Source organism: Planococcus citri, chromosome 2 (genome assembly GCF_950023065.1).
Source record: "Planococcus citri chromosome 2, ihPlaCitr1.1, whole genome shotgun sequence".
NCBI classification, from domain to species: Eukaryota; Metazoa; Arthropoda; class Insecta; order Hemiptera; family Pseudococcidae; genus Planococcus; species Planococcus citri.
In genome coordinates, this window is record NC_088678.1 from 43,138,249 (window position 1) to 43,164,275 (window position 26,027).

General features: G+C 34.7%; 1 protein-coding gene across 3 annotated transcripts in view; it reads left to right on the forward strand.

Moving 5' to 3' along the window:
* The window catches only part of LOC135835885 (uncharacterized protein DDB_G0284459), an 89,939-nt gene that overhangs the window by 685 nt on the left and 63,227 nt on the right, over window positions 1-26,027 (forward strand). Inside the window, exon 2 of one of the 3 annotated variants that reach the window (XM_065350363.1) lies at window positions 10,873-10,949. The exons of the other annotated variants lie outside the window; for them this stretch is intronic. The gene's annotated coding sequence lies outside the window, so the exon portion shown is untranslated. The remainder of the gene's footprint in view (window positions 1-10,872; window positions 10,950-26,027) is intronic. 3 annotated transcript variants of the gene reach the window in all.

Genomic DNA, 26,027 nt, shown 5'->3' on the forward strand with positions numbered 1-26,027 from the left:
AAGTTGTGACATGTTCATTATGAATGTTTTGATTCGCGTTTTTCGCGAGTAATTATTTTTTGTTAGGTAAATAGGTCGAAGATGGATAGAGACGAGAAAGGCTAACCAAACAAATTATCATGCTCGTATGTAAATAAACGAATGTGTACTTTGTACTGTTTAAAAGACGTATTGTTGGAGATGAAAGGTTTTTGTTTTATTTAAATACCCACCCGAAGAGTTTTTAGTTCTGCCTAGATAAAAGATCGCAGTATAGGCTGTCCTTTTAATGATCTTTGCAAAATTGGTCTCAGAATAATATTTTGAGACTGCGATGTTGTTTCATTTCGTATCTTATCTCTTTAGTATTCATCTTCTTGAAGATAATCTCGTTGTCAAAAATTACCCATATGACTCATTACGTAATTGTAATCACATTCGAATTAGAATTTATTCGGGTTATTCTAGCAGTAATCGTTATAAAAGTACGTAATGTTGACTATTTCAGTCTGGTTGCAATTTGCAATGAATTCCGTCTTGTTTCACGTTACATATAAATGACGCAAGATATTAGAATCGTTGAAAATATCACCATTAACAATCACACCATTTAATATGTTACTCGATGAGCATTACGAAATACCTACTTAATTTGTCTGGTTTATCGTTAATAGGAACTTTAATAGTAGCGTACAACAAGACGTCGAACATAGCTACACGAACGAAGGAAATTATACTCGAATCTGAACGCCTTATAATTATCGAAGATTCAACTTACAAAATATAGGTAGGTACATAGTCGAGTAGCAGCGAGTCTCTTTGTACAGTTTATGCAAACACTTGACTTGATGTTGACGTGTGTGGCACAATAGTAACCGAATTATTGGCAGATATCGATCGTTTGAAAATTTTTTCCATATTCCAGCATAACACGGTACGATTGCCGGAACAGTGACCTTTCTTTTGCCATGGTAACCTTCGAGGACAACGTACTCTAATATAGTGAGCCTTATTGCAATCCTAGGCTGTTACCCCCGAATTTGAAATCGAATCGTGTACGAGCGTGTGCACTGTGCACTGTAATCCGATGAAAATATTCTAACCACGAAACTCAACTTCTAAAAAAAAAAAAAAAAAAGTACGAGTACATCTCCCGCAGGAAGCAAACCGGTCGTGCCCACGACAAATCGGTTCAAGCTAACGGGACAATTGGCGTGACAACAGAATCCACCGAACGACTTCTTAAATGATTTTACCGGTGCCGTACAAAATTTATAACTCACGGATGAACGACGATGACGATGTGGGCTCCGCTCCGATCTCCGATTCCGAAATACAATCAAAACATACTTAAGCTTTCACTCGAAGTCGACGATGACGGCGACGACTGAAGACCGATGCTCGCCATTAAATGTATTAATTTCTTGTTTTTATTTATTCCACTCGTTAATGCTGCGTGATTTACGAGCTGGCGGATTTTTTTAGTCGTGCCGCCGAATGTCATATTTCAATGTATTTCTTCTTTCGTGTGTATATAACGTAAGTAAGTGTATGCTCAGAGTACATTCAGGTTGGCTGTGTGTGTGTTGGTTCATGCAGGTTGCTTCTGTGACTGAAATTCTTCAAATTTTACACGTTTTTTGAAGGTGCTTGTGAAGCAGTGCCAGCTGACGAGACGTTATATTAATCAGTGTCCCTGTCATTCATTCTTTTACCTGAATTTTAATTTTCTAACCAGCAAGCCCATTAATGAATGTTTATTGTTCAGTATTCTGTTTTTCGATAAGGAAGATGGGAATTGTAGTATAATTAGTTGAAAAATGAAAGGTTATCAATTACGTATTATTCTTAACCCTGCGTTACTCGCACCATATGGGAACGGCAGGTATTGAATCTTTACCCAAGAGGTGAAATACTTCTGCATTTTATAGCGTTCACTGAGAATTTCTCAAATTTCAACTCTATTCCGGATCATTCCATGTCAATTCGACCAAAAAAATGTGATTTTTGGGGAGGTGATGGGGGCCTTGAATAAGGCCCAATCTAAAATCTGACGTCATATTCGTGTTCAGCGTCACCAAAAACGTATAATTCGATATATCACATGCCCCAGATTTTTTTTTGAAAGTTTGACCCAAATTTGGAGGAGGAGGTGCTCCCCTTCCACTAAAAGATCCCATCTCGAAAATTGATTATTTCAAAAAAGCATCAGAAGGTACATCTATGAACATTTTTTCAAAATTTTAAATGGTTGCTCCCTCTTACAGCGCCGTTTTGAAATTTGAACTTTAAATTTAAAAGTTCAACTTTCAACTTTGAAAATTTCAAAATTCTTGAAAAATTCAAAATGCAATACCCTTTTGAACTGTGAAATCAGTTTTTATCAAAGTATCATAGCTTTGGAGGTATGCGCTGCTGAAGTTGACCGAGTAGGTACCTCGAGGCATTGTGAAAATAATTGAAGCGCCCCCCTCCACCTGCCCCTTGAGGGGGCTGGGACCAAACTGTTTGCGGGTTTTTTACTTATCGGGTGGGTAGACATTGTAAAAAAAAAAATTGAGCGAAATCGAAGGACACGACTCAAAAACGTTGGTCGAATTGAGGTGGAATGACCTTCCAATATTTATTGATATTGACCCAATTTCCCATCTGCAAGTTTCAGTCTTCAATCCTGAGTGGTTCTTGAGTAATGATTCAAAAATAGGAAGCAGTTTTGATTTGACCAATTGGTCCTTTTGGCAAAAAATCAAACGCAACTACCAAAAATTAATCAAATATTCTAAAAAATTGAATGATATTTTGTCAGAAGTGCAGAAATTAGGCCTATTATAAAAATAAAATTATTGAAATTTACATAAATTTATGAAAAATTGACATACTTAATTAGGCGAAATTTCGAAAAAAAAAAAATGTTTAAAAAGTTGTTTAAATGCTATAAAATTGTTTAAATTGGCTAAAAATTGATGAAACATTGAGAAAATATTCAAATATCGAAATGAAATGAATCGTGAAAAAAATACTTGAAGCATAATGAAAACTGTAAAATTATCATACTCGTAAGTATGTAGAAATCACTTGAAACTTACTCTAAATTGATAGAATTTCAGTGATAATATTTTCATCAACTCTGAAATTGTGAAAAATCTCGACATAATAAAAATAAATATCACCCATTAAAAATTTCAAACCTGCATAATTTTCAAAAAAAAAAGTCCAAATGTGAAAATTTGGTCATCCAAAAATCATCAGAAGGTCATCTTTTTTCATTTTTTTAGTATAATAGACACCGTGATGCTGTTTCCAAAAAATTGCTTCTGATGGAGAGATTTAGGAAACCGGTTTATATATACATATGAAAAAAAGTGAAGCTTTTCTCAAGCAAATTAAAAGCTCAGCTGTTCGAGAAAAAAATTTTTATTGATGTTTAATTGAATGTTCATTGCGGACCAGTGGATCATGCACAAAACCGTGGATCTTTAAATTTTCTACCAGTAAAGTTTGCTATTTTCCATTTCTAGAGAGGAAGAGGGAGGGAGATGAACAATTTCAAATCATCATTTTGCTTTTCTCAGATTTTTACTGGGAGGAGAAGGAAAGGGACGTGGTGAAGGAAGTAGGTGTAATTTTCGACTTTGTATACTGTTACTCTTGTTTTTATGCAGTGTATAAGTGTTTTTATATGGCCTATGTGTATTTGTATTTCAATTCTCTCATTATTTTCCCCAGAAAATAGATGTTTAAAATTTACTGCTATTATTTATCTTACAAGTGTTGCAATTTTCGTAAATTATCGTAATTTACTGCGATTCAGGGTGAATTTCCACGAGAATTTATGTAAAAATTTACCACGTGGTACTGTTAAATTTTCATTTTGAAAAATCCAGCAGTCTCTAAAATGTAAGATAATTTAATAGGAAATCGTGAAAAAGGTCTAGGAATTCCACAATGTTTCTGACAAGGTTCCCATAGTGAATTACAATAAGTTTCCGAATTTTAATTATTTTAGTTATGCGCCATCTTTGAGAATTGTTTAATAAAAGGTACGAAAAGTCGAGAAATTTTTCGACGTGAGAGACTTTATACACTTGCTTTCATCATTATTATCTTCATAATGTACAATTGTACATTGTTGGAACAAATTACTTGTCACTTGATAAATTTTAAATTAAACTAAATTAGAATGTCGTAAATTTGTTATCTGTTTCATGTTACTGTATCAAGTTTCACGCTGATAAAGAATAATTCACAAAACGTCTTAAACTTTTAGAAAACAAATTTAAACCTTTTACGATGCTCTATAGGTCTCTTTTTAGATAGATGACACGAATCCAACGCTATGATCATTTTCAAGGTCATTCTAATGAAAACCTAATTTTCTTTTCTAGTTTCATTTGGTTGAAATTTGAAAATGTTCGTATACTTGCATTGTTTAAGAAAAGTTCAATAATTTCTGATTGGCCTTTCAAGTGTTGATAACGGTTCTCGAATTTGAGCTCATCAGTGTTGAAAAATGACAAAAAAAATTCAAACGTGGTATCATTACACGTGCTTGTTTCCGGGAAGTTGTCGATTCGTAAATTGATAATAATTTTTAATTAATGAAAAAAGTATATGTACATCAATATCGACAAACAGTGAACGTAAACACGTTATTGTTATAATTTTTCGACACGTAAACTTGACAACATCGGCTACCGTCGACCAATTGATAATTTTCAGTAATTTGTTCGACGATTAGGGAATGATTATTGGTCATTTACCGTTATTTTCGCTACAGCTACGTTATTGGATGTCTTCACTAATGTGGTCGTGGTAGATTGCTACTGTGTGTTATTTTGTGTTACCGCAAATTGTCCGAGACTTGGGTTATTAAGAGAAAAAATTTCCTTAAGGAATGGTATTTTTTAATGATCGCTATTCTATTCATTTTATACTTTGCTGCGCATACCTAATGATTTCGTTTGTCCTTATAAACTTCATTCTAACGCATTCTAATCGAGGCGAATGTTTGTGTTGTTCGCTGAAATGTACATTTTTAAAAAATAATTTCCAGTCGTATCTCTTTTGAAAAATATCCTCGAGAGAAAATGGAAATCTGTAGTTGAAATTAAACACGTGTAAATGACGCGAGTTGAAAAAATATACCCTTCGGGTACCTTTTTTTCTCTCTTTCACACAAAACACTCGAAACTATACTCAAGCGGTCTTTTACGAAATTATCTATTTTTAAATGCCTCCAAGAGGAAGTTATTGATGGACAGTTTTCAATTCCGAAACACGAATGACAAAGAAAATAAATCTCGTAGAAAAGAAAATATCGAGTGTTGACGAGGGATGGCGATGAATGCGGTGCATTTCGTATGTCTCACTCATAGTCTCTCTCTGGTACGATATCTTACGGTGTCGTTTTAACCCTATGCATTCAATCGTTCATTAACCCTTTTGAAAAAAAAAAAATGTGGGTGTTAATGTAAAATATACCTATTAAATTTCTCTCTACATGTATTTTTTCACAGTTTCTTTTATCTTGCACTTTGAAGGGAAAAAAATGATAGGTTGGCGCATGTGGAATTATCTTCAGCATCTGGCATAACAAATATTCGTATATATTCGCCGAACTCTTCTCGATTTGTTGGAAAGATTGCACCGAACGATAATTCGTTCTCGTTCGATGATATGATCGGTGAGCATGGAAACGTAGGAAAAAAATTACCAACGGTATCGGTCAACTGAGACATACGAGATTGAGATCGTTGCAGACGCATCATTAGAAAGCGAAAATTCATCGCGAAGGCGCTTATTGTTGTGTTTGTTACTGTGATTTCTGTATGAAATATAAGTATTACAATCGACTGTAATTAGATGAGCTTCCAGATGAAAAAAAAAAAAGGTTACATATTGCGAGCTATACGAAGCCGACATTCTGGATTAATGCGAACCCATCTGATAGATAAATTGGTTAATTTACGCGATAACGCTGTGAAGTATATTAACGCCAACCAACCGGTTACCGCGCATGTTCACCTATAAACCAGAGATGGACGAAGTGTGAAAAATTCAACAATTTAGACGAAACAATGATCCGTGGGTGATTTTGATGAACTTCTGTGAGATGAAATTCGGGCTAAGTGATTGTACGAGTAAATGAGACCTGGATGAAGATACTCGTACATTTTATTTTCTCTCGTTGAGGAAATTTGGATCAGCTTGAAGCTTGAAAATTTCTTTTACTTTTTCTCCCATTTCTAAAGTAATTATCTCATTGTCAGGTGAGAAAATCACGCCAAGAAATTTTCAGAAGCCCCCCCTCTCCCCGAAAAGTAAGTGGTGCCAGTGAACTACGATCTTATAAAATGGGGAAAAAGTTGAGGGAATGAACAAAATTTTTGAAATTGAAAACTTTCTAGTTTCAACATCTCAATTTGGTACCTTCTCAGGTAAAATTACCCTTCCCATCCCTTCCCATGACAAACTTATGGTAGTGGCCGGGGACGGGGGGGAGGAAGTGGCTCTCATACGTAGGCCTAGACATGGGTACTACTACTCGTGAACAATTTTATTTGCGATTATTTTTTGAGCTTTCTCATGTAATTTTACATTTTTGTAAATAATTAATCGAGAATTGGCCAAAAAAATCGAAAATTGTCATAATTATTGTTAAATAATCGAAAGTAATCATTTATGAATTTTGCATTGATCAAACAACCAAAGTAATTGAATGATCAAATGATCAAAATTATCGTTTGTTTTTCATCTCTACTCGTAGTCTGCTTGAAAGAAAAAAATAAAAAACTTGCCCTCCCACTCCTCAAAAAAAAAAAAAAAAAAAATAGAAAAATCTAAAAATTATAATTTTTAATTTTTTACATTCTAATCATTGGATTTGGTAGATTTTCATCAAAAACTTATGTATTTGAAATTTTCAACTCCTTCTCCTACTTGGATAGTGAAAAAGTAGAACTTGGCCCCTTCTAATCGCTTAAACATAATTGGGGTTTTTTCAAAAAGAAGGAGACTACTTCAAAAGGTTTACACCAGAAAATGAAAAGTTTAAAAAAATTGTTTACGGACTTCATGTTGTATGTTTTTGTGAGGGGGCGGGATATTTTTCAACTTTGAAGCTTCTCTATAAAAACAAAAAAAAAAACATTGTTTTGGGGGATGTCGTGGGGAGATTTTTCTTAAACGAGGGTTATTTAGAATGGATTCTTCTCAGGTATGAAAATTTTTTAAAAAATTTGTACGGACTTCAATTTTGCCTGTATTTGATCGTTTCTGATTTTTGAGGGGCTCGACGTAAGAGGTCCAACTATTACAACATTATTTGGGGGGCCGGATAAGAATTCTGCTCCAGAAACGATCAATTTTGGAGATCTCCATAGGGGCCAACTTCAACTTAGCTTCGAGGACCAGGGGAAGTTTTTTCTTTAAAAGGGAATTATGTTGGAAAAATTCTCACACAAAAATGAGTAATTTTTGGGATAAACCAGTGGCGTTCGAAAAATGAAGAAAAATTGAAAGACCACATTTCGAAATTGGAATTTGGCACGACCCAATATAAAGTCCTTCTTCTTTGTATTGCATCGTTACCTCATGTAAAAACATTTCAAAGTCGCCAGTTTTTCATCCAATGCTAAAATTAGTATCAAAAATCGTTTCAAAAAATCTCCATCTAAGGACATCGCCCTTCGAGCGAAAACAACTTGGCTCGTCCATCACACAATCGCGAATCCCCACTGCGTTAAATATATTCAAATTAGGTGCGCAGCAACGATCGCTAGGCAAAATACTCTGCCCAAAATGTCCATTAATCAAGCGATCGGTTCGACATCCAGGTACGAATGAATAGGCACTTTGATCAATACACGAGGTGATCTCTTAAGACGACGACCGGAATGTAAAAAAACCCGCTATTTCGAAACGGACAATCTTCAATAGCATCCATTTTATGCACGACACTTTGTCGCAACTCGTAAGTCGTAACGCCAGCCAGTGCCAGTACACAAAAAGCAATCGCCATTCCCACGAGTACATTTGCAAATCACGTCAAATTAAAAACTATTAATCCCTCGGTATCGGATGTTTCGCAGATAGTAACACGACGACCGTGGTTTTTTTTCGTCTCCCAAATACGTATGCTTTGGATAAAAAAAAAGACCATTACATTCACTTTTATGTGTGTACAAAATAAGCCATCGTCAGCTGTTGAAATCATACCTATACTTGCCCCCGAAGCACTTAATGTAACGGTTTGGCAATTGTGCGTTCGGTTTGACGTCTCGAGAAAGCGGGATTTATGGTTCATTTTACAATATAAACTACAAATACGTAAGATCTTGGCCGCGTTTACCAGAACACACCGTAATTTCACGTTATCGTCATTGAGTATACAATACTAAAAGAGGAAAACACTGCACTGCACCGTACCGAAATTATATGAATCGATCTTTGACATTTGCATATGAACCGTATCCAATATCCATGCTCGATGCATTTCAAACGATAATAGCTAATTAACTATAGGTCTATCTGTAAGAGTAGAAATGTATTCGAGAGATAAACTGCGGAGAGCATACCACTGGGCTTGGATTCATGCTGTGATACCAGAGTACTTCATGATTCGAACTATTATAAATATGTTGAATCAAATGATGTGCGTTTAGATTAAACATCCTAGTAATTATAAATTCTGTGGTAAAAAATCTTCCAATTGAAAACTCATTTTAATCGACCACCCGAAACGAAGAGATTATTACAGTTAATAGAAGAGGAACTCGACTCGACCTCTGGAATATCGTTTTAATTACACGTACGAATTCAGCTCGTCAGAACTACTAAAATACCTCGCATAGGTGTACGTACATGGATAACGTTTATGTAAACCATTTGATCTACAACTTGTAGATTTTTGAGAAGGATTTAAATGAGTGAAAGAGCATGTCAATTCTCATCTTTGGGTATCCGAATTTCCATTTCACCAAGTTGAATTCTTCAAGTTAGGTATTCTGAAAACTAAAAATCTTTTCATAACTCATTTGAAGTCACACTCAACATACGATGACAAATTTTTAGCTCTACAGATCTTTCAGAACGAGCTCTAGGAAAAGTGTAACATCAAAAACAGTAGAAAAAGGGAATAAAAATGATCTATTGCGAAATCAATGAATAAATCATTAAAATTACTGCAAATCAAAAAAAAAAAAGAAATTAGTTGAGAGTTGCGTAAAACTACAAAAATTGCATAAGAAAGTGTTGAAATCGTGTTGAAATGACATAAAAAATGAAAAAAAAAACAACTTAAAAAACTTAAGTCAAGATATTTAAAAAATACTGCGCATAAAATTATTGAAATTTCAATGAAAATTGCATAAAGTAGTAAAAATTATATAATATTGAAAATACGAAAAAAAAACTTAAAAATCGGTAAACAATTTTAAAAAGTCATGAAATTGCAGTAAAATTTGACCAAGTTCATTAAAGACTGTATAAATACTTATCTTATAAAGAGGAAACATGAGTCTAGCCACCGGAATTTTTCAATTTTTTTGGATTCCTAGAGGGGGGAGGGGAGATATTGACTACAGAAAATTTGAAACTACCGTTTCTACGAACCTAATTCAAGCACAGGAAAGTTTTTTTCTTCTGAAAACGTATCTGTATACAAGTACTATTTTTGGAATTTTTTTCAAATTTTTCCTCTTCAAGAACTCTAAAAACTCCCAGGCCTCTAAAAATAGTAAAAAACCAAACAACTTCCTGAAAACCTCAATTTAGGCCCATGGGAGATGTGAAGAAACTTTTGGGTCCGTGACTCAAACTTTCATTTGTACCTATACGTCTACTAAAATTCAAAATGTTTGCTATAAAATCAGAAAAAAATTAATATTTAGGATAGTTTTTTCAATTTTTCTACTTTTTTAGAAGTTTTACATCACTTGTGGGATAGGTGATTTTCGACGTATCTATTCATCTGCAATGCAAAGTCCCTGAAAAATGGAATACCCGATTAATTGCAAAAATTGACATTTTCTTCTAAATCGATCATCAAAAAAACAATTTTTCAAGAAATTTTTTTTGAAATTTTCATTATAAATTTTTAAGTTTATCTACTGTTAAGTAGCCTATCCTATATTAGGTAGTATAGTATGTGTTTTTACAACTGAATGTAGCTAACGAGCTTGGAAACTTTTAATTTTATTCTGATTCGCAGGCTATAAATTCTTATGTTATTTCTTTTGTGAGTAGTTTTTACGAGTAAATTGAAGAGATGAATAGTTTCCATGAACCGATTATTTTCAGTTTTGGCAAACAAATTACTTTCGAACGATTCTGAGAAAAATAACACATTGAAATGAACCCGTTTTGTAGAACTTGAAGTTATATCTTCGTATTCGAGTTAGGTAGATCTATCCATCACTAGTATCACCAGCAGCAGTACAATATTGCTTTGAACCCCCATGCACTTTTTCCTTTTTTGAAATCAATTTTATCAGCTATCTTTCTTCCTTCTACGACCTTTCTAATGAACCATTTGTTGGGCGTTTGATTTCAATTTGTTCACATTTCAATTAGATAGCAGAATGAAAACAAGACGGGATATCTAGTTTTTTTTTTCTAAAAATACCTACAAAATATAAACATAGTTATCTTAATTACTTTTTCGCGTCGTGTTTATAGCTACCAAGTATTCTTCTATGTGTTTTTAAAAATGTATTTCAACACTTACTTTTTCAACGATTCTTTTTTCAATTTCTACATTTTTGCAAATTTTTAGAACTCATTGCGTTGATGTATTCTGCGAAAATGGCGTATCATTAGGAAAATAACCGCATTCGACGTTTACTTATTTTTCAAGACTCGTGCTAATCTAATTATTGGAATTTTTTGTTACAGGTGAGTTCGTTGAAAAATGATAATTCAGAATTGGCGTACGATCTATTAGACGTATACATTTGCTAGAAAACATTACGGTATGTTTCTTCAAATTATCCTCTCAAATAATCCTTCCTTGCTGATGCTTAATTTTATACTAGTATTTAGATGGTGTGTAATGTGCTCGTAAGTGTATAAAATGTCGAATCAAATCGAGATAAATTTCGTACTTGGCCTTCTAAACGTTCCAGTACATTGCTCGCCCATTGGTCAATTATATAAAGGAAATAATATGTTATCGCCTTGATGGAATTTTCACCAGAGTAAACACGTGTACTGTACACACTGTATCTACATACATACCTATACAGCACATGAACACAACAGCTGTGCACAGGCTAAACTTATACGTATAGGTACGACTATGATGAGAGGATCTACGGGTAATGGTGTTGGTGATGCTGCCGATGGTAATCGTGATACCTGCGTTATTTTATTACCGTATGCGTCGCAGAGTAATTAATACTCGGACACGTTAATCAATTTACGAGCCAGGGAATTGAGACGAAAGAATAAAAGAGAAAGAAAGAATTATTAGTCATTAGATGGAATGGAAGTCCCCCGATGGCGATGGATAGAGGATGGCGCTGGCATTAGTACGTATAGAATTGATTAAAGAGATGGTCGCCTGGATGGACCGTGTAGTAGAGGTGTTTTTTTTTTTTGCGTTCTACTTACACGTATATGGTATTGGAACAGAGATAGATGCAGTACATACGCTATTTTCGTATATACAAATAAAAAAAAATAGATAAATAAAAGAAGAGACTGCGTATTTATAATGAATATTTCGTGACTCGATCGACTCTTCGCCTTCAAATTGTGCACGAATCTGTGAACGAGGAACATGACTGAGGAGAAGGAGGATGTCTCGTTCGTGTACAAAATAATATCTCGAGGAGATGTCTCGTTTTTGTGTCCACGATTGGTTCGATGGTGACGATTATACGACGAATCTGCGAATGATGCGAAAGAGGACCTCGTCGCGAAGTTACCCGCTACGTACATTGTACACCCTGATAGCTGATGATTGTGGAAATTGGGACGTTTGTTGCGACGGTGGCGTTACTATATAATAATAATAATAATAATACAGCGTCGCACGAGTATCTCCACTCCAGGTACTTTGTTACCTATATAAGGAACGATACCGGTTTATTAGAAGTCAAGTACGTATCCGTATGTATAGGACTCGATGACTGGACTCGGTACGCCGCCAGCCACTTGGTAGTGGATAGAGGAGCAGGAGGAAATCGTAAAAAGAAGAAAAAAAATCAAATACAAGAATAAAATACATACGAATAATATAGTAAACATGTATAAGTTATACGTACGTAGACGTACGCGAGCAATATAGTACATAAAACTCAAACTTCGTAAACTTGTAACTCTAAACTACAACTTACAACCAGTGTTGGTGCTTTGTACTGGAACTGGTTTCTCGAAGTTGGTGAAGAACGGTTGTTGTGGGAATATGCCGGTTGTCGTTGTGTACACTGTACAGTATAAGTCTTCCTCGTATGTACGTGGTCTACGGTCAGAAGATTACTGAAGAAAAAATTACAAAAATTGACGATAAATTGGGTTAAAGTTGACTGAAGAGTGGTCTCCAGATTGTGATGACAATTGATACGTCTTAAATATTTCATCTATGAACTCTGTATGCAGTTTTATCATTCTAAAAGTGTTTTTATTTTTTATTTTTGGAGTTTGACTCTGGATATAAAGTTGACTTACTTGATGTGTTTGTTGTATATGTGTACCTATACCTAATGGGTATTTATTTACTATGGAGACGAAGTTACTAGGTTGGTACTGGGTAGCTAGGTACTTATGAATCATAATTCGTCGACCTAGCAAATGCATCGCACCCGTTCAATTCAAAGATAAAAATCCAGTTTTGTCTATTGTTACGCGTTTCTACTATGTTAGCTTTTTTTCTTTTTGGAAAAGCCAACGTTGCGTTTAGTTTTCCGTGAATTGTGTTCAGTCATGATGGCGTTTCCGGTGATTTGATGGGAGACGCACTCGGGTCTATACGTCCGGCCTTTTATAGATATCATGTGTGGAATTGTGCAGTGTTCTGAGTATTTTATATTGTTGGAGTGATTGTTGATCCGATGCGATGGTCATGTTAGAGCCGTTTGATTGATTAAATTTGTTCAACCTTGGGGAATGAAAGAGCAGTTGGGTCAAATTCCTTGAACAACTTTCATGCTGAGACAAGAAGAGATCTGAATTTCGAATAGATATTTTGAGTGTAGATTTAGTTTTTGATTTATCAGAAGAAATTCAGGGCTCGTACTCGGTTATTTTTTAGGTAATCAAGTTACTAAAGTTACTAGCCATAAATCACTTTTGGTTACTTTTTTAAAATTTCGGTCACTAAAGCTACCTTTTTTCAAATTTTCATAAATTCAATTTTCCTAAATCTCTGCCCTTTTCTTGCTAAAAATTGGCTCAAATAATGTTTTATTGCAAGAAATTTCAAAAAATCTAATTTTCTCCCCGAAATTTAGCTTTTTTAAAAGAATTGTCAGAAATTGTCATCCAAAGAAAAAGGAATCACTTTTCTGCCAATAATTGTCAAAAAGTCCTGCTTTTTGCTAAAATTGTAAAAGTCTTGCTTTTTGCAGAAAAATTTACAAAAAAGCTCACTTTTTCTTCCTGAAATGAAATACTCAAAAGTTCAGCCCCCCACCCCCCCAAAAAAAACTTAGTTGCAAAATATTGTTAGTGCTACTTATTTTGCCAATAATTGCTAAAACGTCCTGAAGTTTTGCTGAAATTATAAACATTTTCTTTTCAACAAAAATTCTCACTTTTTAACAACATTGCTCTCGAGTCTCTCTTTTTTTCCTAAATGTACTCAAAAGTCTCGCTTTTTTGCCAAAAATTGCTGAGAAGCTCTGCCTTTGGCTGAAAATGTAAATTTAGAATTTCAAAAAGCTGCTGGAGGCTCCATAACTTTTCAAACCCATTTCCAATTGATTCAATGGGTCAAAAATGGAATAGGTACGATTATGTATTTACTAAATTTCAGCTTTCTGGGTTAATTTGGTAAAATTTCGGGTTTCTCCCATTTTTGGCTCTTTGATTTTTTAAAACTCACCAAATTGAAAAATGTACTTTAGCACCTGGAATTTTTGCTAACGATGTAGTTTTGAATGCCATTTTTATTTAGCTTTGTTCGGCTTCCAAAAATTTCTCTTCAAGTTAGAATACCTGCCTTGATATACTTGACTGCCCTTCATTAGATTCATTATCCTGCCCGTATCCTTTTCGTAAATATTCTACGTCTTGGTAGGCTTCTCACTTTGACTATAAATACTCAAGTTCGTAATCGTACAATCGTAACATTCACCGTAAATTCCTCATTCTTGGTGCTTAATCGCTCGAATATTCATTTCCGAGAGAATTATTATCGTCGTCATCGTTATGTTCGAGTACCCAAACCTATACGAGTACATGGGAAGGGAATGTACCTACATGCGAAGTACGACAACGACACAATTACGTTCACGAGCACAATATTTTCGCAATCATTGACCAATACTGTCGTCCGATTTTTTTTCCTTGCTTTCAAACAATTAACCACGTCCGACGGCCACAGAACTCGGCTACGATCATAAATTTCCACATACTGCACGTTTACATACGTTTATTAATTAGCTCGTGCAGTTCTGCGAGCGACCACAACAGTCTGCACTTAGCCTCAGCCTTTCATCGCTCAGTTCAACTTGGACTCTGCGACCATACGAGAACATAACCGGAGGAAAAAATAAAACCAGACACCTTTATGTCTCCGAGTCACTTTAGCGACATTTCTGTTCTTTTCCTTTCTTCGTGTATTTTTTTTTCTCCTTTTGCCTGGTATAAGTAAATGTATTTGTTTTATACCACCTGGTACAATACAAGAAGCATTTGGCGCTGGAATCAACTGAAAGAGTTATTTTGACGCGAAGCCAAAGAATGCGTTCACCCAGTCGTTAGCGTTGTGTAGTACTTAGACTTACTGACTTGAGGCGTCTAGCGTTTATTTATAGAATGTCTTGAACCTAGCGATCCTTCTATAATGTTTATGTGCAGTGTTCAATGTACACGTACTTGAGTATTCGTTTTCCTAATGATTCACACATTCTTATCTTTCTTAGAGATGTAAGAGTCTAAAAGATGTTTGATGAGTGCTTCCAATTTCCTGCAATGAAAACGTCAAAAAGGTGTATTTTAAAATTTGCTTATTGGTATCGTGAGAAAGAGCTGTCATTTGAGGAAGCTGACTTAAATGAAAAAAGCTCCATGCACTAACGTGTACTGAGAAAACTTCTTTTTCTCTGAACATGCCAGCTGGGAATTGAGTCAGCATTCTTGAGATTCGTTTTCAGGGTAGCAGAGGAGAAGGTTCCTGGGGAGTTGGTGGCATTTTATTTTGACTGAAATTGAGAAGCTGGAAGTGAAGGTGGTAGAGGATATTTGATAGAGGGATCGAGCTTAGCTTGTATATTTTGGTGACATGATTTTTTGTTGGATCGATGAATCTGACCTTTTTTCGGACGTAAAGCTGGATTCCCTTAGCTCTGCCTTCCTGCTTTTAGATTGAAGATCTGCAAACAAATTCAAGTGTACTTGGCCCCATGTGGAATCTTGGAATGGACAAGCGCTACGAGATGTGTGTAGGTTCTTCTTAATTGATGCTGAGCAGAGGTTGCATGTGATATGGTATGGTTGTGAAATGATGAAGATGTAATGAGTAGTGAAACACCTCAATGCTCAATCTGATTGATAAACACAATCGTTAGAAATGAAGGTGAAAAGCTGATAATAATTTCATTCAACTTTCCAACTTCATCTCAAACATCTTGGGTTTCATTACCATACTGATCTTATAATGAGCTTTAGAATCCTTTATCGAATAGATAAAAAGTCATATCAACGACGCGGCCCCTATTCAACTATTTGTTATCACGAAGCCGATAATACCCGCTGAGAGATCAATTTAGACTTCAGAGTAAAACCATATCGAATTTCTGGTCAATTAAAGTCTCGGGGAAATGCTGCCTTCGCCGAATAGGACGCTGACGCCAGACGATAAGAGTCGAGTTATGGATTTTTACACGATATTGTGTACTTATTTTTTGGCAGATTGAGCTGCCATGCCGTCAGTTTGAGAACAATAAATTCATTATCTAATCGGAGTATTACGCGTGTGGTTGGAACAAAAGAAACGACGTCGTCGGTTAAATAGCCTGTATCTGACCGATGAAAACATCGCCGAAATCCGACGCTCACGTATGCTGTGGAGGGGTACATCAAGGAACCTGTTAGTGTTATCTGGCCAGTTTGTACCTACTTCGTACCATGCTTGCAATAATAATTACGCGTCTATTATTTGGGTAGATTTTTCTATTAACCTAGACCACATTCAGTGATTCCCAATGAAAGGGCAACTACGATCTGACCGTGCGATTCAACGTTGACTTCTTTTTTTAAACCATTGTGTTCCACTTTCGCAACCTCTTTCCATCATCGTCGTCGTCGTCGTCATCATCATCGAACGAACAGTGATTTTCGACTTTTCGTGTATCACGAATTGACTTTATGTACTCGTACCTTTACCTATCTACCTACCTACGTTTTAGTTATTTAGTTAGTTAGTATTCGTAGATAATAATAATAAATATAACGAAAGAGAGAGGATGGTTCGAAGGCGGATAAAGGGTATTTGACCAGTATTGTAAATACACGTGCCGATGTTGGCAAGCGGCGCTGAAATGTGTATATGATTTGTCACGTCGTCATCGCCACCGTGTTTAATACGCCTATACGACGACTATGAGACATTGTAATGTATGGTGTTGCATCGGTAAGCGACTTCCGTCTTTTTATACCGAGAGACCGATGATTCGTTATCGTGAAAGAGTTTAACCTATTAATGAAAGTATTTTCACGCGGTTGCGTGTCAGGAATTAGGATTTTATGCTGATGAGAGCAAAAGTGTGCAATGTGCATATCGAAGTGGGTCTTGAAATTTTCAACCGCTCGTACCTCGTGTTGAAATGAACCCTTGACCAGTGTTTATTGTAGCTGTGTAGTTCTCATTTAGTGGATTAAATTCTGGATCCATTTAGTACGGGTACCAAGGCAGTAAGTTTCGAAACAACGGATCTGAGCTGCTAAGATGTACGCTCTTTGCCCGACCTCGAAACGTTCATAAAATTTCACGTAATGAGATCGTAAAACTGCGAAGTGTTTCAAAATTGAATACCTGTGCAAATTGAATAACTTCAGGTATTTTGATTAAAGGCTGAAAAGAAGCTGAAATACTCTAAGTACAGTTGATTTTTAGGCTGTGAAAGTGTGAATACTCACCGGCGAGAAGTCGAATCCAAAAAATGAATGGGCATTCGAATTCTGCGACAGGGAATCTACACATCGCACCATATAAATAATTAAATATTCGAACTCAGCATACTCGAAAATCTAACAAATTATGTGACACTCGTCATTTTCAATTTTTTGGTCGTGTAACCAGGTCTAAGACTCCGGGGGGAAGAGGAAGGCGTTCAGAAAAGTCAAATGGAAAAAAGAAATCAATATTGCAACACAGAACTTCGATTGAAAGTAATGATAATCAATGGGTCACTTTATTTTGAATTTTGATCAAAATTATGCTGCACTTTTGTACTCCTAAGGGGTGTTCTGATTTCATTATTTTGAAAACTTTTTTTTTTACTTTTTCAAATTTTCCAATGTTAGCTCCCCCTTCAGTTGAATTACTAATAGAAACGTAAAAAATATCGAAAATATTTCAACTCGAATCGACTATTTTAGCAATATTTTGAAACGATGAATAAATCTGGTAGGTAGCTAAGTACCTATTCGTTTTTAAAAAACCTATCGAAGTTTCAGGAGATTTAAAACCCTGTAGAAACGCCTGGAATATTTCAAACGAACATTTTCTGAACAACCCTTTTTTGAATGATCTCATTTAAGGCCGCATAAAAGTTTGTTCAGTACAAAACTGCTACCTATCCATCTGCCATATTGAAGGATTTATCACGCTTTGAAAGTTTTCAAGGCTGGCAGTCGTAAGTTGCGCCGTATATTAAACTTTTTCAAATGGCTTGTTCGCTGGTACAAAAAAAGTTAACGTGCAAAATTTGCCTATCTACCGAATTGAAGGCGTTAAAAGACGTGTAATTATTCCAAGTCCCATAAAATATAATCCTTTCGCGACAAGAGGTTACGCGCTGGAAACTTTTTCAAGGTAATAGCTAGCTGGACGTCATTGTTTTCATTAAGGTACATTTCATCAAGCTTCTTAGTTTATATTAAATACCTGGCTTAATCAACTTCCGGTGTTACGGAGAAATTCGTATCGTGTTACCGATAACAAAACATGGTGAACAGTTCGCCGAGGTGTGCGGAGACGCGTAATGTTTGTAAACCTAAAATGAGGTAACACGATAACGTTTCGAATAACAAATTTTATCGAGCTGTTGTATTACACGATGAAAAAATTGATTACCTTCTTTGGGATGTGTGTTAGGATGAAAAAATTATGTACTTACTGATCAACAGAATGAAATTTTTTTGATATCGAATATCAAGTATGGATTTGTGTTACATGCGCGTAATTATTCTACATACAAGTACCTCTACCTGTGCCTACCATGTATTCGTTTAAATGTTAGTAAACTAGTCTCACAGTCTAGCTGCCTCTGGCCGATTCTTATTCTGTAACAATGAAAATAAGTAATTGTTTTGCAACTTGGCAACGTTAACGACATAAATGTAACCTGGAGATACTCCAAATAATTACAGGAATCGTGTACCCAAATTGAATTAATTACGCATTTTGGATGAAAATAAATGCTTATTTTTTTGTGCATGTGAATTATGAAGTCGCATAGAATCGAGATCGAGAAACAAACATGCAGTTGAGAAAAAATGATCTCCGAGGGTATTTTTCTCAACAAGGATAACTTCTCGATCGCTTTCTACATAATACCGAAATTCACAGTTGTCGGTGGCCTTGTCGGGGCAAGTAATTCGAGGTTAATGGAAGTAAATCACTACCGATACTGCAGTCACCTGGCTTAGGAAGACACGTATCAAAACAGTCATACTATGACGTTAAAACATCGTGTATTCGTGTGACCAATTGAATTTGAAAATGTTAAGTAATCGAAATGTGGTGTGTAATCGTTAAAATATGACGAGAATTTCATTGTTTCCTCGAGAGTAGGTACATACGAGTGAATTGATTCGTTTGAAATTGATCACGATCGAGTTGATTGCTCTTTCACGAATTTTTGTGATTTTTGGGAGGGGAGGTGAGCAGTTTTTAGTGTGACTTGTCATTTGAAACATTTTCGAAGATCGGGTATTTTAAAAACCCTGCAGTGCATGATGCAGAATACGCTGGAAAATTTGGGTTTTTTCTTACGTATGAAGGGAGAGGGAGAGATGCCCTTTACTATAAATTTTGAAAAAATACATATTCTGAAAATTTTCTGTTTTTGTTGTTTTGGAAATTTTGTTTGATACTCTGCTGTAACTTTTTTTTTAATTGACTCAAAATAGGAAGTACGTAATGTGTTGTTCAAAGATCGAAAAAATTGAGTAAAAAATCTACAGTTTTTGAAAATGAACAATAAAAATCACTGTTTAGAGTAGAAAAAAACGTCATTTTGGGTAAACAGGGAATTTCTAGAGTTAACAGAGGTATGGTCAACTTACCCTACGAAAAGTAGCTCTTCCCTTCCACTCCTACAAGACATTCCATTCCATTTTAGATTTTTCAATTTTGCTCAAAATATTTCAAAAAATTAGTTTTTTGAGATATTTTGAGTGAAATCAGAAAATTCGACTCTATTGAACGACCTTTTTTTTGGAATCTTATAATAATAATTAGTGATTTTCATGAGTAGTTTTTCCAATTGGAAAGTGAGGATGTCTAATTTAACTTTTCAATTTTTGGCAAGTCCCTTTAAATCTATGTCCTTGAAAAAAATGAATAGCCTAATTTAAATATTACGTGGCGTTGAAAATTGAATTTAAATAGCAACTTTAATTCTATGTATTTTTATCAAAATGCTCTTCTATTTCTCTGTGAAATTACCATCAAATTTTGAATGTGCTTTCTTTCATCATCTACCAAAAAAAAAGAACAAATTAATCAAAACTTCAGCCATAAAAAATGCTCAATTACTGTTATCAAATTTTCGGTGACTGGGTGAATTTTTTCATCTTGAACAAAGCGTATAATCATACTTTATCTCCACACTATAATGAAGAGTAAGCGGAAAGTGCATTGTGACCTTGGAGTTATCAAACGTACTCGTATAAACTTTCTATCGAGGCCTTGAAAATTTCCTCGTACGCGCAACGACAATTTTAAGAAGGCAATTTCATTACGAAAAACTTTCTTCAACATTTTATTTTTCTAAAAAATTATTTTCATTCGTACGCTGTCTTTTTTATTGATATCATTGATGTAAAAGATCGCGTAGTTTTTTTTCGTCTTGTTTTTTTCCTCGCAATTTTACATTACTCATACATTATTATGAAAATAACATTACGAATGTTTTTATAGTATGAGATTATAAATCACGATCCAATAAGAAATTCCAACTTATAATATTTTCAGAAGTGATTCATTTCTTATTTTCTTTCGATATAAATTTTTTCATTCGAATTCAATTCGTTTATCATCGCGAAATGGAAATAGTACTCGTACATCGATTTCAACGTATCAAGTATTGTTTCACATTTAGAATCTGTGTTTTTTCTCCTTTCGAAGCCTATTTACAAAATTGTAGAAAATTTTCTTACTTCGTTGCTCAATACGTAAAGAACGTCTATTTTAGTAAATTATTTCTCTATAACACATGAGGCAATCAGATAATTCAATCTATTCGTATAGTAATACCTACTCGTACGAAGCAGGACCAGAGCAGAAAAAAGCGAAACTCGGAGCCGAGATAATTCGATAAGAAGCTTGATGGAAAATTCTTTTAGCCGCGTGAATCATTCGCCGAAATAAATGTGTCTCGTTTTTGAATCATCTTGGTTGTTGTCGGAGGAATAAAAAAAGAAAATTACTTTTCCTCGAAAAAAGCGAATCTAAAACTCATCTTATAACGTATCCAACGTACATATTAAATTAAAATACACATCCAATTGGGAAAATGTTTTGTAAACTATGTGTGTGTGTGTGCTATGACTCAGAGAGTACGAAATTGTTGAAATCCTTTCTTTTTTTGGTCGATGTTTGTTTTTTTTATGGCACCAGTGAACCCCCCAAAAATAAATGTAAGATATCGGATGAGTCAAAATATAATATGTAATATTGTGTATGCGAGAAAAATCGATTTCTCTGGTGGGTTTTTGTGTTCGCGCCAAGTCGTGAACTTGAGTCATTATGGAGAAGTTGGTTGGAATTCGATTTTTAATTTTCACGGTCGAAAGTACGTTGTGTATCTAGAAAATGGGTGCTGCTTCCCCTGCTTTTGCTCCGGAGAGTGCAATCAAGTCGAACTTTTTGTAAACCTCTACCATCTTTTAAATATTTATAACGGAGATTTTCTTGCAACAACGAGTGTTTCAAACGTAGAAAAGGTTTTAAAATATACCTACGATAGCTAGGTTAGCTCTATACGTTCTTTTTATTTTGTCGAATTATTTACGATGGTCGTTTTTCGCGATAAATGGCGAATAAAAAAAATTCGGCGCTGTAAACTGGTAGATTATACGTGTAGAAACACCAATGACCGCTTAGACTGGAACACGTTCACCGTTTATAGATTAAGGTTATGCTAGCGACTAGTGTGTTAATAATTTCTGCATGTAAGTTTAAATCTTTCGTTCATTTCTCTTCCTTTCGATACTTGGACGATGCATTGGATAGTTGTGAGCGTGTGTGGTATAAATGCAACATTATGTAAATATATTTATGTATTCGATATGAAGCTACAGCAGCTCGGCAATCTACCGAACGGAATGCATTTTTGCGGCCAGAACGCAGAGGTTAAAATAATGAGCCGTTGAACTGGTCATGGTTCTAGCACAGAAGGCATACGAGTAGATAGGTGTTGGCAAAGAATATCTTTGCCTTTTTTTTTGTATATCATCGAGGCGATGATGTGGCCTAATGGGATTGAATAAGTTGAAAAATTGACAGAATCGTGGAGGCTGATGGCTGATGAAGAGATAAGTCTTGGGAGGGGAGGGCTGTGCAGCTTTTTCTCGGTAGTTTGTTTAAATTTTTTGTCAAAAATTCGTTTTTAAAAAAGCTTAACAAAAAATACTTTATTTAAATTTCTTTTTTTTGGAAAAATTACGAATATTTTCGAAACAAATAATGTACATGATGGATAAATTTCTCTCAAAATTGAGTTGAACTTTGTAGGCTATGGCATGAGTTTTAGATTTTGAAAAGATTTCGCTTTGAAATTTAGGGTTCAAAGGAAAATTTTGCATAAAAATAATAATTTCGTTGAGTGATGGGTACTTTTGTTAATAAATTTTTCATGCTACACATTCGTGAAAAAGGTAGCAAAAAATTTAAGAATTTTTATTTTCAGAATGATTCATAAATTAAATCTATGCTGGAAGAGTTGGAAGTAAAGAGAACTTTTGAATGGAAAAGTCGTTAAGATTTTGTTCGATAATGGAAGAAATAACCCTCTTTCCCCTCATTCTGTACGTTTAAATAATAAATTTCAGAAAAAGGGAAACTATACGAATTTTCTGATTTTTTCACAAAATACCGTTACTCTGATGAAGAGCAGCAAAAGGCGCCAAAATGATATCACTCGTTTGACTCGGTGTCTGGATGACGTGTCTTTTGAAGATACGGGAAATTGTGTGCTTTTCATCGAGTTTATATTTCTGGTAATTTATCATTTATTGCGGGCGTTGAGCTCGACCAATTTTATACTCGTGTACGTGAAATGAACTGCATAATGTGATACACATTTATACGTATCCCATCCTATAATATAAAGTTCAAAATACTCGTCTCGTTCGTCCTATTACAGCACGACGTTTATATGTTGTATTTTGCTGCGTGTATAGCAGGGCAGACGATATAGATACAATTTAACCCTATATCCAGGAAATATCACTTGATCGTGCCCATTACCGCGTGTTATTTAAACGTAGCGAATACGAAAAAATTGGTCGTGTCTTGCGTAATCTTGTAGTACGCTGGCTAACGCCGCCGCATCGCGTCGTGCCGTTTACATAGGTACCAAACATGGCGTTGAAATTGCTTTTTGATGATTTCATTAATCTTCATACGACGTATCTCGGTTTGGTTTAGCTTTTGTGTGAAGAAAACAATACTCTAGAGTGGTATACCAGAGTAGGTATACGTAACGATGCCATATATAGAGATTATAAAGATGAGAGAGACGTTGCGGTGATCGTGTGTTTACGAGTATTGTGAAATTTTGTAACTTTTTAGTATGAGCGGAGAGCACACAGTACACGTACGTAGGTTGAGAGATGAATTAGAAGAATGGTAATTAAAGTGTCCTTCTTTGTCCGATGCATGTTTCGTGTGAAGTGTTAAGGTTTTAAGGGCTGGTTCAACAAACAAATGGTACTCTCTAAATTTGAAGCAGTCAATTTCATTACTGTTTTATTCAGTAAATTTGAAATTTTGTAAAACTACTGTTAAACAGTTAATCTGACTGCCTCCAACAGTCAAACTTAATCATTTAACTGTTGCAATCAGTATTAAATTCTACTGATAAATCCAGTAAAATTCAAATGACTGTTTCAAGCAGTAAACTGATTGATTTTACTGTTTGAAGCAGTAGAAATTCACTGTTTGAAGCAGTAAACTGATTGATTTACTGTTTTTAAGCAGTGAAAATTACTGCTTCAAACAGTAATTCTGATCAATTCACTGTTTAAAGCAGTAGAAATTTACTGTTTCAAGCAGTAATACTGATTTATTGACTGTTTAAAGCAGTAGATTAGCTTTCTTATCATTGTTGAAGGTTGTAAATTTTGCAAACGTGTGTTCAGTTATGATGTTACACTTGTGCAATAGCCACGAATGCAGTTTAATGGTGAATGTGTGTTTTCAAAACTTATTATATTGGTGAAGTTTTCTATAAATAATTCTTCAGAAGTGAAACAGATCAACTTTCAACAATCTTTTACTTGCAAAAACATGAATTGACGACAGTGAAACCAATATTCATATTCTAACTGGTAAGTTATTGTCAAATATTCCAATTGATATGTTTAACTGTTCATATACAATATTCGAACTCGTAGATTAATGAGTATTATGAGTATTTGAGTGAATGGTGTGATATCAGCATAACTATTATACTTATGAAGTGTACTAAAGCATTCTGTACGCTCGACAATATTTATAACAATTAATTGAACATAACATATCAGTTGGAAATATTTGTGAATAACTTCGAAGTTCGAATATTGATTACACTCGTATTCAATGCAAATTTCAAGCGAATATCGTTGAAAGAATTATCAATCTGTTAAATTTTGAAAGAATTTAGCTGTAGAAAACTTCAATAAATAACACGTTCGCCATTTTGCAAATTACTACCATCAAAGACAGTCAAATTTCACTGTTTCTAGAAAGTAAAAAATCGCCACTGGAAGAAGCAGTAAAACGTACTGCCAGAATCAGTAATTAAATTACAGAAATGATCAGTGAAAAACTACTGTCTTTAAGAGTAATTTTAGATTACTGATTTTAGCAGTACTGTTTTACTGCTTTTTGCAGTCACGACATTTTGCCTTCTTAAAGCAGTGAAATTTGACTGTAAAGCAGTAAAATTTCACTGTTTCAAATTAAGAGAGTACATATTATCTGCGTATACCTAGGGCTAGATCATACCTAGTATGGTTATGTGTTTTGACAAACACCTCGTCAGCATTTTGAATTGTATGGAGAAGAGATAAAAGAAGTCGAATCAGTGTCAGTTTGGGTGGAGGGGGAAAAATGTAGATTGGATTTTGACGAAAATTGGCGAAGAAGTTGACTTTGAGTGAAAGACTATATTCAGAAAAATTTAAAGTTTCCTAGCCGTACAGGGGGCATAAACCATGTGTAATTGTGTACTCAAAGTAGAGAGTCATTTTTTAAAAAAAAGAAAGCGTTTTTTCCCATTTTTGGGTATTGTTATACCATGTGCATTCTGGTCACCCATCGGCCATTACCCTCCTAAAAAGGTACTGAAAAGTTTCGCTTTTTCGACAGAAATTATCAAAAAGCCCTTCCTTTCGCAATTTCCAAAAATTCCCACTTTATGTATCAGAAATTTCCCAAAAAAATATTGCTTTTTATCAAGAAGTTGCGAAAAAATCTTTTTTTTGACTCTCGTCAATAATGAACAAGAATTTTAGTTTTCTACAATAATTACTGGCAAGTCTTACTTTTTTACCTAAAATTCTCGAAATATTTCGTTTTTTTTCTTCAAAAATGATACTTGCGTGACTCTTGAGGATTATTGACTTGGCCTCATAATTCAGTTTTTAATTCAGTTGGGGACCTCAGTCAAAGTAAACTTCCTCACCAATTTTCGTCAAGATCCAGCCTAATCCAGCCCGTACAGGACATGTCAGAATTTAAAAAATGAAATACGAAATGAAATACTGTCGGAATGCTTCGCTTTTTGTAGAAAAATGCATTTTCTGTCTTATCTCGAAAAATCACTATTTTTTAGATGTATTTTGTCCATTTAAAATCACACTCTCTCTCCCTTCTCCTCCTCCTCCCTTGATATTTGAAATCAACATTCCATTTGATTTTCTCAAAACTGTAAACAAATTCGTAATTTGTATCGGACATGTTACGGATTTTATTTTTTACTCTAATTTTACTCGTATTTGCAGCTAAAGCTATATAAGTAAATCTATAGTCTTTAATAAAACTAACCGATATTTCATTTGTTTTTTTGTTGCAGGTGAGTGCTAGATCTTGGTTACAATCACGATAGAAGATACAACATATTGTGTATTACCTAGAAAAGTGAGTTATTTCTCAAACATGATACGGAAAAATGATGTTCAATTTTTGATTTGGCCCCTCCAACTTCTCTTTTCTCCATACCTACATAAAGATC